The sequence below is a fragment of the Amblyomma americanum genome, chromosome 3 (genome assembly GCF_052857255.1).
Source record: "Amblyomma americanum isolate KBUSLIRL-KWMA chromosome 3, ASM5285725v1, whole genome shotgun sequence".
Lineage (NCBI taxonomy): Eukaryota > Metazoa > Arthropoda > Arachnida > Ixodida > Ixodidae > Amblyomma > Amblyomma americanum.
The window spans coordinates 180100052-180116397 of NC_135499.1; positions in this window are offsets into that span (position 1 = coordinate 180100052).

Consider the following 16346-nt stretch of genomic DNA (forward strand, 5'->3'; position numbering starts at 1 on the left):
TTCTCAGTAACGGCTACAAACAGTGAGAGTATCATTTGTAACGACGAAGAAGTACCCGCGCGGCGAGACTCCTCTGCATGAAAAACAAAAATCCCATGGAACATACGTTCATGTGCATCAAAACAATGTGATGTTTCCATGATGCTGTTGCGCTGCAGGATTCCTCGCCTTAATCTATATTTATGCCGTCATGGGTTCACGCAGTCGAACTTATGAGCGTCATGCGGGGACATTGAAACGATACATCATTTCATCCTCTACTGCCGGCGGTTTGCACGACAGAGAATTCAGTTTTCCCAAAATCCTCTCGCTCAATTAGGGCTGCCGTTTACTCTTCCCGTCCTCCTCTCCTTCAGTGAAACCGTCAAAGGACATGCCCCTTGGCAGGTGTGTCAGCTTCTTCACAAGAACATCATTGAAACCGGGAGATTTTTGTGTTAACTTCTCAATGCCTTTGCTTTCCTCTCAAAATTATCTTTTTTTCTGATTAATTCTTTAAATTTTAGTTATTCAACCCACACCGCTTTGTCTCCTCGATTTTCATTCCGATTTCCTCAAGACCTCTCAAAATTAGTAATTTTCTTTTTCTCTCAGATTCCTCTCAATTTATGAGTTGCTTGAGATAAACCTGGATGAGTTTTTTCCTGTTTGGATCTGCACCACACCCTGGCCAATCCCCCAGCGTGGGTATGTGCCATCGTATTTGAGGCAACAAAAAGAACAACGACGACTGCTCTCGGCGAGCGCGTGTTTCGGGTTGGTGCTGGTGGAACCGTTGACTCTCTGTGAACGCCGTTCTGCGCTTTGTGCCGTGCTGCTCTCCGTGCTTTGTGCCCGAAAAACCCCTTGCGAGTGGTGGAGGTGGACTCTGACCCTGTCCTGGAGATGAGAAATGGCACGTTACAACCCATATTCCGAGAGACACTGAACCGCCGCCGCCAGCGCCTATTATCTGCGCAGGCATACCATGGCAGCGGGACCCAGCTGCCTTCAGCGGCACCACCGACAATGATGTCGAGGACTACGTGGAGTTCTACGAGAAAGTAAACACGCACAACCGCTGGGGCTACAAAATGAAGCTCAATAACGTAATCTGCTGCCTCGCTAACGTCGCCAACCTGTGGTTCTGCAACTACTAATTGGACATTATCACCTGGTCGGCTTTCGAGACGAATTTCACCGAGGTATTTGGCCGTCCTGGTCTGCGCAAGCTACGCGCTAACAGCGCTTGCGTAATCGGGCACAGCAGCCGGGTGAGACGTTCACTGGCTACGTGGAAGACGTGGTGGACCTGTGCAATCGCGTCAACTCTCAAATGTCTGAAGTCGCTAAGATCGGGCACATTATGAAAGGTATCGATGAGGACGCCTTTCAAATGCTTCTTGCCAGGCAGCCGGACACCGTTGCCCCCGTCATTAGCTTGTGCCAGAGCTACGAGGATCTCCGCAAGCAACGCGTCTGCGCTCGCCTCTCCATCCTACATGCCGACGTACTATCCGCTGATGCTGTGGTCGCAGGAGAGCCCCAGTTCATGCAGGAGGTAGATATGTTTTTTTCTTCCTTTTTCTCAGTAACCACTACAGGCAGTGAGAATACCATGAGCTTTCCTGAACTACAATTTTGTGGAGGATGACAACTTTCCATCTCGTTTTCTCATTACTGCAAAATCCCGTGGTGCTGATAACCGCTGCTAAAAGACTGGTACGCAAACGCAGAGCATAGGGAGTCTTGAAATGGGCGCTACATTCTTTCCACTGTCGCTGTCGGTTAAACTGAAGCGAGCCAGGCTTGTCTGAATTCAAAATAACTAAAGTATTACTCGAACTGTTTTGTTTTATTGTTTGCAGTATATGCATTAGTCTAGACCTGCAGACATTAATTGTGGGCTATCCCGTACGTGACAGCGGTGACCTGGCGGAGCACACGGTATGGGCCAACGTACCGGGACAGAAGTTTTCCGCCAAGCCCGACGTGGCGTGATGGCGACCAAAGCAAGACGGGGGCTGCTGGGGAGAAAGTTACCATGCGATGGCGGCGGCTGTAGTAGTCCTGCTGTGAGGCCTGCGATGCTTGTAGTCGGTATCTAGCCAGCTGGGGGGCGTGGTCAGCCCGGGCAATAGCGTCCTATGCGTATTCAGAAGGCTGTGAAGTAGATGTCGGAAACAGCGTGTCCAAAGGTAATTGAGGCTCGCGGCCGTACAAAAGATAAAACGGTGAGTAACCGACAGTGTCATGACGGCAAGAATTATAGGCGAAAGTCACGTATGGGCGGGCAAAATCCCAGTTTCGATGGTCCGGGGAAACGTACATTGCAAGAATATCCATGATAGTGCGGTTGAGGCGCTCTGTGAGGCTGCTGGTTTGGGGATGATAGGCGGTGGTCAGGTTATGTTTAGTCGAGCAGTAACGGAGAATGTCGTCGGCAACTTTAGAGAGAAAGCAACGGCCACGGTCGGTGAGAAGTTGGCGGGGTGCACCATGACGGAGGATGAGGTCGTACAGGAGAAAGTCGGCAGCGTCAGTAGGAGTACTGGTGCACGGGGAGGGCCCGCGTGATTGCGCAGCGAGTGACATAATCTGTGGCAACGGCAATCCATTTGTTTCCGGAGGTGGACTCAGGAAACGGACCCAAAATATCCAAGCCCACACGATAGAAAGGTTCAGGGAGCATATCAACAGGTTGGAGCATACCCGCTGAGAGAGTAGCAGGACGTTTACGGAGCTGGAACTGGTCGCAGGCACGAACATAGCGGCGTACGAACTGGCAGAGGCGGGGCCAAAAGAAGAGATGACGCACGCGGGCGTAAGTGCGCGAGACACCCTGATGTCCAGCAGTGGGGAGGTCATGGAGCTCGTGGAGGACATCGGCGCGCAGGTGCTTCGGCACAACGAGCAGGAAGGAGGTCGGGGCCGACGGGGTTGAGGCTTCTGAGGTAGAGTGTATCATGATGCAGCACAAACCGGCGCAGAGCAGGGTCGGATGGGGAGGAGTGGAGGCGGTCAATAATCGAGCGGAGCTCGATATCCCGTCGCTGCTCATAGCCAATGTGAGCAACAGCAGAGAGCGACAACAGGTTTGCGGTGCAGTCACTGCCAGAATGGTCAGAAGAGTCAACAGGATATCGGGAGAGGCAATCATCATCGGTGTGTAGCCGACCGGACTTACATACCATAGTGTAGTCGTAGTATTGTAGGCGCAAAGCCCAGCGACCTAGCCGGCCAGTAGGATCTTTCAGTGAGGAGAGACGGCAGAGCGCATGGCGGTCGGTGACAACCGTAAAAGGGCGGCCGAACAAATGCGGGCGAAATTTTCTAACGGCCCACACAAGGTCAAGCACTCGCGTTCCGTGATGGAGTAGTTGCGCTCTGATGTAGATAGGAGGCGGCTGGCGTAGGCAATGACACGGTCAGACCCAGATTGCCTCTGAGAAAGGACAGCGCCTATGCCATGACGCTGGCGTCAGTGCGGACTTCAGTGGGAGCGGCCACATCGAAGTGTGCCCACACGGGCGAGGTGGTGAGCTTCGAGATTAGACCGGCAAAGGAGTTTTCTTCTAGGTGTCCTCAGGTGAAAGTCCTGTCCTTTTTTAGCAGATCACTGAGAGGGCGGGCGATGTCAACAAAGCCGGGCACGAATGAGCGGAAGTAGGAGCACAGCCCCAAGAAGCTCTGTACGCCGTTGCAGGAACGCGGCACCGGGAAGTCTTTCACGGCTCGGATCTTAGATGGATCAGGGCGAACACCTGTGGCATCGACCACATGGCTCAAGATTGTGATTTGACAACGCGCGAAAAGGCATTTAGAGGAATTGAGGTGTAGGCCGACATTACAGAAAAGTGAAAGCATCTTGACAAAGTCGTCGAGGTGATAGGAAAAGTTGGGGGAGAAGACAATGACGTCGTCGAGATAGCAGAGGCACGTGGACCATTCGAATCCGTGAAAAGGGGGATTCATCATACGCTCGAAGGTGGCCGCCGCGTTGCATAAGCCAAATGGCATAACTCTGAACTGATGCAGCCCATCAGGTGTCACAAACGCGGTCTTCTCACGGTCCTGGTCATCCACTGCTATCTGTCAATAACCGGAGCGAAGGTCTATGGAGGAGAAGTTGGCACCGTAGAGGCAATAAAGGGCGTCGTCGATGCGCGGGAGGGGGTAGACGTCTTTTTTGGTTATCTTGTTCAGGTGGCGATAATCAACGCAAAAACGCCATGAGCCAACATTTGTCTTCACAAGGACGACTGGCGAGGCCCAGGTGCTGAAGGAGAGTTGTATAACGCTCTTACAAGCATCTTCGTAACCTCGGCGTTAAGGACCTAGCGCTCAGTGTGGGAGACTCGGCATGGCCGACAACTGATAGGAGAGGCATCCCCGGTGTCGATGCGGTTCTTCACAGAGAGAGCTTGGCCCAGCGGGATGTTATTCATATCGAAAATGTCCGAAAAAGATTTGAGAAGGGCCCGAAGCTGTGCAGTTTGGATGGGTCGCAGGTCGGAGGGCATCATAGTCGCGAAGGCGTCTGTAGAAAGAGAGGTAGGCTGGGGATGGCCTGCAGGATCTTGAGAATGGGCGGTGTCGAATGTAGCGACTTGCCGCAATGCGAGGGGGAAGATCGTAGCAATGCCAATGCCAGGTGGAAGAACTTGAGGAGAAAAGCCGAAGAAAAGCAGATGGTATAGGGCAGAGCAACGTTGCGGTTAAGCAGGAGATCGGTACTAGGCGCAACGAGGTAGTCGCCATCGGGAACGGGGGGAGAGGGTGTCAGTGCAACGAAGGAGGCGGCTTGAGACGGCAGGCGAGCATAGTCTGCATTGAAAAGGCGGAGAGAGCAGTCAATCAGAGCTGAATGGTCGGAGAGGAAATCTATGCTGCGAATGAGGATATATGAGAGAGATACTGCGGCATTTCCTTTCCCCAAAAACCTATTAATAGAATGAGGTCGTGGGCGCAGGCGGACAAAGCCGTGAACTGAAATGGTGTACTGTGGCCGGCAACAGTGATGCGAGCAGAACATAGCCCTGTCCACAGCAGGGGTGACTCCATCCGCCACGCGCACGAGGGGCGTTGCAGGCGTGAGCACTTTGCGGAGGCGACGGCGAAGGGCAGAACTCACCACTGATACGTGCGCACCATTGTCAATGAGGGCGTGCACAGGAAAACCGTCGACTCTGACGTCCAGTAAGCTCGGTCGGGTGGTCAGTAGAGGCTTTCTGGTCGGGGGCATTGATGCAGCGTCGCCTCCGGGAGCTGCATCAGCTAGTTTTCTAGAGTGGGGCGGACGTAGCGGGCAGTGACCGAAATACGGGCGGCTGCGGTGAGCGTGAGCGACGGCCTTGGGGCGACTTAGAGCGGGAATTGCGGAAGGAGTGTGCAGACAGGTCGGGCTGGGAACAAGGCTAGAAGCGGCGCTGAGGGTCAGGACGGTAGCTGAAGCCACCGCAGGCAGGCGACGACCAAGGCCTGCGGCAATGTCGAGATATGTGTCCAACGCGGCAGCAGAGAAAGCAGATGGGTCGGTCGTCAGCGGTGCGCCATTCCACCGGATTGCGGTAACGGGACCTGGAGTTGTAGGTGGGGCGGAAAGCAGGGGAAGGAGGCTGGCGGATGGCTGGGCTGGGTGGCCAATGAAACACACCTTGGGAGAAAGATCCAGGTTTGCCAGTTCTTGCTTGACGACAGCCTGAATAAGCGACACGACGGGCAGGGTCGTATCAGGGACTTTTTTTTGGGGGGGGGGATATGACAGGAGCGAGGGCCTCCATTTCACGTCGGACGATCCAAGTGACTGAACCGGTGCCGACAAGGGCGTCCGAGGGCGCGCGGGATGGAGATCGCTGGTCCTCACAGGAAGATGTCGGGGCTGTGTTAGGAAGGCAAGGAAATAACTGCGGAATGTTGTGGTCTTTCACTTGCTCAAATCTACGGTACTCTTTAATGATGGAGTCAACTGGGGCAAAGTCTTTTCAAACAAGCATGTTGAAAGCATCCTTGGCAATGCCTTTGAGCACGTGGCCCACCTTGTCGGTCTCACTCGTGGCAGCGTCGACCTTGTGGCAAAAAGCCAAGATGTCCTGTATGTAGGCCACGTAGCTTTCTGTCGAAGATTGGGCTAGAGACGCAAGCTGTTTCTTGGCGGCGAGCTGCCGGTCATCAGGCCTACCGAAAAGCGTCCTCAACTTCTCCTTAAAGGTGTCCCAGCTTGTTAGGTCAACGTCGTGGGTCTTGTATCACATTCGGGCCATGCCATTGAGGTAACATATGACATTGGCGAGCATTAACGTACGGTCCCACCTGTTATATGTGCTGAGGCGTTCGTAGAGGCTAAGCCAGTTTTCTACATCCGTGCCATCAGTGCCGGAAAAGGTGCCGGGGTCACGAGGAGGAGCCATGGTCACGAAAGGAGCGGTAGTGGAGGTAGTGGGGCTCCTTGACTCACCGAGTGGAGCCATAGCGGTAGACCCGGCCTGACGACCACTACGAAGCTGCGTGGTGTGCTCAGCGTAAAATCCGCACCTGCACCAAAAGATGTTACGTGTTCCAAGGCGGGAACGACGAAAGAACGCCCCGGGCACAGCGCACAGGCCAAGAGCACAGGGGCTGCACAGAGCACCCAAGCCCAGAGCACGCGCGCCTACGAGACACTTCGTTCACCTCGCCTTCACCAAGAATATCCGTTGAAATATGACAGCCACCGATAAAAGCTCAGTCTCATTATGAAGAAAGCCGAGAGAAGGTTCGTAAATTTCATACGAGCTCAGTGGTTCATTAGTTTTATATTTTATTTTTCTCTCCCATGTTTTCCAGGGCAATGCAATTCGACCGGGTAACTTTTTAAGCGTTTAACCACTATAATGCCCCTGCCAGCTGAAGCATTGACGGTGTTTGTTCCATACTTCTAGATACTCGCCGCTTTGCTTCTGGACCTGTTTATTTGTTTGAATAAAATGTGGCGGTTTTTTATAACACGCAGGGCTCACTTTCAGCGAGGCGTAATAAGACGGCGACATTTATGATCGCGTCGTCGGTGCCGAAACTGATATTAGGTGCGTTCACCCGAGCCCTTGTTTCGTTGCAGCTCATGATGCTCACTATGTAGAGACGTATTCTGGAACGCGATAATGAAAAAAACGAATATTTTGGATTATATCAGCTACAGATCGTTTTATTGCATCTTTGAGAACAGTATAAATATGAAAACAATTTCGTTCATCGAGATAGAGAAAGTACGAACAAGGTATAAAAACAGATAAAAAAATACACGTTGGGCACCATAACACTGCTTCTGCAGTGCGCGCACCATCACTGGTAGACAACCTTTTACAGAGAAATATGTCTAAGAAAGCCGAGAAGTTATTCACTTTTTTTTCTCCTTCCGTTAGGTCACTGAACTATCGCACTTTTACTCAAGCGCTGAGCTGAACAACCGGCGGAACATGAATATTTTTGGTAGCGGTCTCTATACAAAAAAAAATGCTGAAATGAGAATAAATAGGCTTTGTTGTGAAGGCTATCCTTTGTGATCAAATGGTTTAGGCACGGCAAATCACCCGACAAGCGACGCAGGTTCAATAAGAAGGACGCATTTATTGCAAATGCGAACAAAATCTAAAACAAACGCTCGTGCCTGCGCGAGTGTAACAAAACAAGTGCCTGAGCAGGGCAGCGGCTACCAGTTCCGGAAGGCATAAAGAAACCGGCCCCGAAGGCACGGGCAAACACTCACATACGAAGGATTCCAGCCAGCGCTCCCGCCGTGAATAGTCCTCTCCCAGCGAGTGGCTCCGTACCTTCCGTTACGTTGCGTTGTGTTACGCTGCGTTCCGTTGCGTTTCGTTGCGTTCCGTTGCGCTCCGTTCCGATTTTAAAGAGAGGGTTACACCCCCCCACCCCCCCCTCGGTCGCTTCTGCGCATGTCCGCCATATCTTCCTTCCATGCGCCGCTCGATAAGCGCGAGCTGGCTGGGCGGCGTACGCTTGCTACCTGCGAGGCTATTACTCACGTTTTGAAGACCAATTTCCTAATACGTCTTTCAATGAAACCCTTCCACGCTTGTGTGAAATTCATTCTTAATCAAAAACTACAGGTGTGCTCCTGGGTTTACTTTCGCAAAGGGTTTCATGGTTTATTGTGGTAATGTCATTTCAGTACGTGTAACACTAACAAAAGGTTGATTGGTCCTACCAGTCTCCCCAAGCAGCTTAATTACGTTAAGAATTTTCAGTTTTTCTTAAGTTCAATCTCCAATCGCAAATCAGAATCATGCAAAAAACAGCTGATTTTTCAATAAGTAAACCTTGGACTCAGACCTGCATTTTCGAAGCCAGTTATGGCGTGGGGTACAGAAAAAGAAGCATGTGGGACATTCTTGTAGAAATATTTTGAATATTGGGAAACTTTAAGGCACCGGTAAAGAAGTATTGAAAGTAATGGTCCTTTCTTCCGTTATGTAGAAAAATCTTTCTTTTATAGTGTTTCCATCGGCCACAGTTAGAAGTTGAGACTGCCATAGAAAACTAATGGAAAACGCTTCTGACGATACCAAGAGCGTTTATTACAAGTTCAATCATGCCGGCAGGAGATATGCGGATACATTAATTATTGTTATAGAGAAATCTTACAATATATTAAAAAACAATGTGCTCATAACCTGTTTATTGTTAAAAAATGCCATTTTTCAGAGTTGCTGGGTACGGTAACAGGTTTATCCTTAATTTCTTCCGAATAACTATGCATTGGCGTTGCTAACCATGTAGAGAAATACTTTATACTTCCTCTCTGGCGAATGAACAAACAATGAGCAGCAATCGTTGCAAAGGCATTCGAACATGGGCCTCAGCTGTGGTATGTGTATTAGTTTAATAAAAAACTCGATACGTTTAATAAAAATATTAGTAAATCATATAGCCATTTGAAAAAAAAAACAATTTGAAGTGCTGACTGATTGGGGGATGGAAACATCCTGATTAAAGGCTTTATGGATACGCTCAAAATGTGCTGAGTTATGAGGAATTGAAACAAACAGAGCAAAAGCAGCATATTAAATGTTATCCTCGATCAGCTCATTGATGACATTGCTGCATAATATAATAGTTGCTTCATTTAATATTGCATGGATAGAAAGCGTTATTGCGTGGCTGGAAGAATTCTTGTAAATATTGTTTGCATAAACGGATTTGAAAATGCATGGTATAATATGATATGTGTGATTTAATGTCTAAAAGCTGCCCTCTGGCTATGAGGGATGGGACAATGGAGAACTCCGAATAAATTTCGAGAGCGTTGGGCTATTTAAGGTGCACTGAGATCACATTCATAAGTCCAAATGTGTCCACGTCCACTAGGCGCTACCTTCTAAATTCGCTGTAATACATTTGTACTGTACCATAGCCAATTACTCTCTTTGATTTCAAGAAGATGACGAAGAGACATATGAGTACTGCAGTGCTGCAGAAGCTGCCATTACTTCAGAGGCAGCAGCAACAAATATTAGGCGTGTTCAGTCAATGCTTCCCGATTACAGGGAACACCGCGATTGCATTCCTTGTTACACTACCTTAGTACAGAAGAATTGTAGAAACAAGGCAGAAAAATGGTATTCTTGAAAACACGAGGAGGGCCTCAGTTCGACAGCCAATGTTCCCACAAGAGGACTTGCCTTCGTGCAGACGGAGATTACCAAGAATGTCAAGAATGTCAAGAATATCGTCTTTCTGGCTCTCCTTCAGTCCTTGTTCATTTTGTTTTGTGCTGTCCACCTTGATTGATCAGTTAACGCGTTTGTTTAGCAGTTTAGTATGATATTCTCTACCCTTTACATTCGAAGGAGTCGTTTGCTGAGAGACGTAGAGAGGCTTTCATTCCAGCAGCCAATTACGTTATCCTCACTCTCACCAAAATATCTTGAGTCCATGCTACATCGCAGTAATGGAATAAGGCACACTTCATCAGATTTGTTCACAGTGGCTATGGAAGATGCGTAGTACTGAAGCAGGACGGCGACACAAGTAAAGAACTGTAGCGTCTCCCTGGTGCTGTTTCTTAATCGTATCCCGGTGCTCTTTATTCTTGTGTTTGATTGGAGCTCAGCCAGTCCTACAGAAATCTTTGTTTAGCAAATAAAATGAAGAGTAAGTCCTGAGGAGTAGGAAGGAATTAATTGGCGCCACTAATTGGAGAGGTTAAGCATAGTCAGGCGAATAAAAATGACGAGCATGAAAAAATACCTGACGGAAGATAACTGCTTTTGACAAAACAACAAATAGACTATGATTGCTGTCATATGCAGGGACAGAAAGGAATTAGAGGGAAAGTTCTCCTAATATGCCTGCAAGGACAGTGTGGGCTGGCGAAGTATTTAATTACTGCAGAGTTTTTACCGGAGATCAATGGCCAATAAGCTAATTAAGAAGCTCACTCTGCTGACAACGGGATTAGAAAGGCGCCCCCGCTTATTAGACACCAAAGGAGGTTCATCAACAGAGTTGGTGTGCTATCCAAAAAACAAGTTTTGTAAAGAGTATTATGAGAGGCAGACTTCGAATTCTCATCGACACTTTTTCAAGTGCAGCTCATAAGCAGCGCTCAATTTTCTGAAAAGATTTATTGGTCAAAGCCCTCTGAGCGGTGGATTAAAGCCGTTCTCTTTATTTCTTGCATTTTCTTGGAACACGACGCCTAGTACTTACACCGTTTAGAAATAGCTATGTCTAGCCTGAATGTGGCCTTTGGTGCATAGCAATGTTCGGTGACATTGACTGAAGTTTCTGCCATAAAGTTCGAACAGTATTAACGAGAGATTAAATGCAACCAGTAAATCAGCCGCTAAGAAACGGTGAAGAAAAACAGCTCTTCAGAAGGTCATTACTCTAGAATTTTATGTGGCTGCTATATGCAAGGATAAGGGTGTTCGCGGAGAAATTAGTAGTTATTTGATTAATACGTGGTTAAAACGACATTCTGCATCATGCTCTGTACTGAACACTCCAAGAGAACGGTCTTTCACGGTGCACAAAAGGTATAAAGCCTTCCTAAAGGTTATGCATGTAATCGACTTCATTGCCTTCTGGACAACATACAAAACTAGGCAGAATAATTGCTGTGGGAACAATATAACTCATAAAAATTTCAGATGCGCATAGTTTTGCACCTTTTTTGGTCTTTCATATTTAAGTAAAAGTAAAAACAATTAATTTCGAATAATTGGATGTGAAGATGTAATGTTTTTCATTAGCATAAAGAAAAATTCATAGTCGTGCGAAAAATATAATATTTTTTGCTTAATTTTTTTCTGACACTAGGTTTTGATGCCGTGTGGAAAAAAGATGCCGGCCACGGTATGAAAAAAATTTCTTCGTCACAAACAATCTGAGATAATGTTTCGCCTAGTAACACAATAAGCAGTGATTTTTTTACTCAACTTGAAGATGATCGAGCGCAAAGTCTAGATTAGTTGGCGTGGAACGACCGCACTATTGCGTGTTTGCCATGCTTAGGCGCAATTTGGCCATGTTGAATACCATGCGAAGTTATTATTCAGCGGTTATTTGGCACTGCATGTTTTGCTTTTGCCTTTTCCCGCTTGTCTAGTCACTCCGCTGTTTGCATCATATGAGGTCTACATATCCTGCTACAGATTACAAAGAATGATGACATGCGTCCGCGCACACATGCCATGGTCTCCGCTATTCTAATTTATTATCTTACTCACAGCTAAAGCCGCGTATTCTGCCAGCTCGCTTTTACGCAAGCAGGTAACCTGATCACTAAGACGTCAGTGTTTATAGTCACCATCCCGAAACAAGAAGGCTTTCCGAAAAGAGAGAACTACGTCCTGCTATAAAACAGTGACCGACCGAAGTGAACCACATTTGTATTAAGAAAAACACATTGGTGTTCTATGAAAAAATTGAATAAAAATTCGTCCAAGATTTCCCGTAGGCCGGACACGATGAATTCTAGACACGAGACGATGAACGTGTAGCCTTATTGACTTTAGATTAGTGTGCAAAAACATGCCGAAGCAATTTTTAAGGCCTAGGTTTCATCAGAAGAAGAAGAAGTCATAGATTCGAATATAGATTATTTATCGAACCGAACAGAATTTGTACTGTTTCAGCGCGTGAAATCGGCGACAATGTCCATCACATTAGGCATCCTGCAAGGATTCGAGTTGGGGCCACTGTTATTTTTAATTTTCATTAACGACATAACCAACAATATTGATTCTAACATAAAACTTTTTGCCGATCGCTGCATTATCACAAAAACAATTAACAGCTACGAAGATCATATTTCACTCAGAAATTCAATGAACAAGTTAACCGAATGCTGCAAAACTTGGAAAATGACGTTAAACACGACTAAATCAGTTTGCAGGACGGTAACAAATTAAGCGACCTTATGACTTTCCGTACTTTGTTAATGGCAGAATATTGGCGAAAGTTCGTCAACATAAATACTTAGGCATCACACTAACTTCTGGCCTAAGATGGGACGCGCACACTGCTAACGTAACCTCGAAGGCATTACGCAAACTGTTTATTATAGCGAAAGCTACAAGCATTTCGCCGTGAGCCTGGGAGGCCGATAGTGTGCATGCGCGAAACCAGAAAGAAGCAGCAGGTGCGTGGCGCATGTCGTCAGAGCTCGGCTGTCGTAGCGGCCACGCGTGGGGTCGTGTGGATAAACTGCGTATGTGCGGCTGTGTGTATAAAAGTTGAGGTGATACGACTCCGTGTATCAGAATCGCTTCGTATGGGTGACGAAAAGGAGACTCCAGCCGCCGCTATGCGGCGGTATCGTCCGGAGAAGATCAATTCTTCGCACCCAGAAGTCGTCGCCTGGCACTTGACCGCTCTGCAGAGAAAGAATGAACATCAGAAGGCCAAACGAGCGGCGGAGACACCTGAGCAAAGAGAAGAACGTCTTGTCAAGCGGAGAATCCAAGAGGCGGAGCGGGACAAGAGGCGCATAGCAGCTCGCATTGTTCCTTCACCAGAAAATCAAGATGAAGCAATGACAACATCATCATCATCAACAACTGAAGAGGAGGATGTAAAGGTTCGTCGTATAACTGACCATGGTGGCCATGCTCCAATTTTCCTCTCTTGAGAAAGAAAATAAAACGCTGGGCGCTTGGAGACAAGATGGAGAAGTCTGAGATAGCCTGGGCAAATTTTTTCGGCGCGTTTTTGACACCACTTTGTTTATATGAAACATCTCTAAACAGAACAATTTATAACAAAATATTTTGTATAAAAGATGAATGGCTATTTTCCTTAGAGGATCCAAATGAAGAGCATCTATTTGGTATCTCGCTTTTACGAAAGAAAATTTTCTTATAAACGGATAATACGAGCCTAAAGCAATCGTTTGTAACGGCAGTTCATCACTTGTGTACCCTCGAGACGCGGCGCACTGAAATTACCGCACATAACTCGTTTTTTTTTTCAAGCAAAATGTCGGAGTAGCTTTTCTCGCCTTAAGCGAGACCTGCATGGTGCGTTTCTCTAGGTGACAGTTCGGCGTTGCCCAATGCGCAGCGGAAGTCTGAGTCCCCCCCGCACTGATCTTCATCGAAACGCGTCTACGCGTCCTGGTAAACGATGTCGCAGAGAATGGTACGCGCGGCCTGTCGCACTGTGCTTCACCTCTAAATTGGCAATGCCACTGGCGTTCCCTTAATGGTCTCAGTGCTCTCACCCCGATTTTCACTGCACGCAGCGAGCGCTGTATGCTTCTCATCTGCAGTGTGCAGCATAGTTTCCGTTTCGCGGCCTGGTTGCACTGGAAGAAGAAAAAAAAAGGTAGGGAGGAGGAGGGTCACTTGCCGCCTCAATGCCAGTTATAAAAAATGGAAGAGGGAAAACGGACTCTCACGGGACAACCTCTGGCCCGAATGGTTGGCCAGGGCCGGAAGTCGGTCGCCACGTGAAGCCTAGTTTCGTGCTTGGATAGAGAAAAAGTAAACGGCGCGGCTTCAAGGTAGCTCGGCCTGCGGAGGTGGGTTGCATTATGCAACGCTTCCACTTGACATTTTTTCCCTGGACGTTAGTCGCGTGGTATGACCATTTGACAGCGCGTTTGGCGTACTCGACGGTAGGGATGTTCCGCTCGTTTCACATGGCCAATATTAGTGACAGCAGCTTAATGCAGTCTCCGAGGACCAGAATGCTGCCATAAAGCAGTTGCATCTGGTGCGAAGGAATGTGAGATAGTAAAGTGCTTTAACTTAGCTTTGAGCACGTTTTCCCTAACACTCCGCAACAAAGGAACAATTACCACCACCGTCGCCCACAGTGTGAAAGTATCTAGAAAGAAGCCAAGATTCATTTTTTTTCGAAGCATTTGAGAGACCTTTCAAACTCACTTTCCGTTAACCTTGTTTCTGGCATACCCGTTCTTCACAGGACATTTCTGTCATGCAGTAAGGTGTTGCAACCAGCGTGCTCTTGTGTGATGCGGGGCAGCCAGCCAATACAGGTGCACGCGTCGTTATCGCCGCCGCGGGCATTTTTCACGTGAGGCCGTCTCTGCTTTGCGCCTAAAAAACACACCCCTCCCCTCCTGTGCAACATTCCTCCAAGCCCTGTTATCTTGAAGCTAAAGCGAATGAGGGCCATGAATAAATGTGCCGCATCCAAGGCTCTTGGGCTCGTGTTTAAAAGCTACCTTGGTTGTCCTCAGTATACTGAGTGACGCGTAATCGTGTTCAGGAGCGACAGTTTCGATGAGTGTGAACTAAATACGTAACGAAGCAACGACTTTAACGGAAGGATTGCGGGGCCACTTTTACTTTGAGTAACGAGGCCTAAGTTGCTACTTTACTGTGGCTAATGCTTTACCTTTCCTGACTAGTCAATGCACTTATGTAGGAGTCCATACAGTAGCTTTTGAGCTGCCGCCTTTGTTTCATAATTGCGCATTTACCATCCTTTATGGCAATGCTGCTTTGAAGCACTAATGAAAATTTCGGTTTTTGTTCCAGAGTACATCACTTCTATTTTTGTTTAAACCTACTACACTGAAAAAAACTTTTCTTTTTTATGTGGTTTATCAACCCAGCTCGACTAAGGCTATGGCGGACGCTGTAGTTGAGAGCTCCGGATAGTTCAGACAACCTGGGGTTTTTTGAGGTGCACTGGCATAGCGCACCGCAGAGGCTTCTAGCATTTCACCTCCATCGAAATGCGGCCGCAGCGAAAAATGCACCCGCGTTTTTGGGGTCAGCAGCCGAGCACCTTAACCACTGAGAGTCCGTGTTAGCTACAAGGAATATTAGTATTAGAAGCATTTAAATGTTAGAGGTCGCTGCGGTAACCCGGAGTGGAGAAATGCGAAATCATTGACGGCTCCTCGTTTCTCTTCGCCTCTCTTTGCTTCACTTGTCCCTCCTCCTCACATTTACTCAATTAAGCATTGATGTCAATTCATGCAATTTCCCAATTAGAACTAATTGTCTTACGTAATCAAGTTCCATCAATTGCTCATTTTGAGTTTTCGAACTTGGCGCCCCGCTTCGTGTTGAAATTTGTCGCCACGCGTTGGCTCCACCCACACTTCCGGTTTTCAAATTTGGCGCTACACGTTGTCCTGGCTCAGGCTACTTTTTGGATATCTTTGGCTGTAATTATTAACTGATGAACTTATCGATATAATTCGTTCTTCGACATCAACCTGACACCCTCCTCTTTTTTTTACAACTATTCGTTTGGCGCTACCTCTACTAAGTTCCTCAAAACTGCTGCGGACACATTTGGCGGACACGTTTTGCGGACACGACCTTGTCGAAAGAGCCTAGTAATGCTTTCGCATTAATAATATCATTTATAACCAGACCGGCCCACAGTAAAGATGGACTTTGATGTAATGCAGGATGCTCACGAAGACACCGCACGCTCAGCACTTTGTTCTGTTGCTACAGCTTACCTAAAGTTAAGTTTGTGTTATTTCTCTGCTAAGGCTAAAATAAGTGTAGGCACCATTCCGTTTTTTTTTGCTCGAACACAAAAACTTGCACGTGTTTAATGTGCATGGAGGTGTTCCACAAAGACGTTAAGGGCATGGATCTTGAATATCATGCTGCATTACAGCATGAGGACTTTGAAATTCGTCTTACATGACAACGTTAAATACGTTGCGGATTTTACCTGAACAGCCTGTCGAAAAATGCTGCCGTATTTCAGCGCTTATTCTCTACATTTTGTTAATTACACCGGGAAGATAGGCACAGCTTCCCTTCAGGTAATCCAAATCGAAGTACGTGGCGGCGGGTAATGAAGAATAATGCGCAATTCTCTGCCACAGCTCCTCTCTTTTTACGAAGCTTACGTTAAGCCTTCGGGCC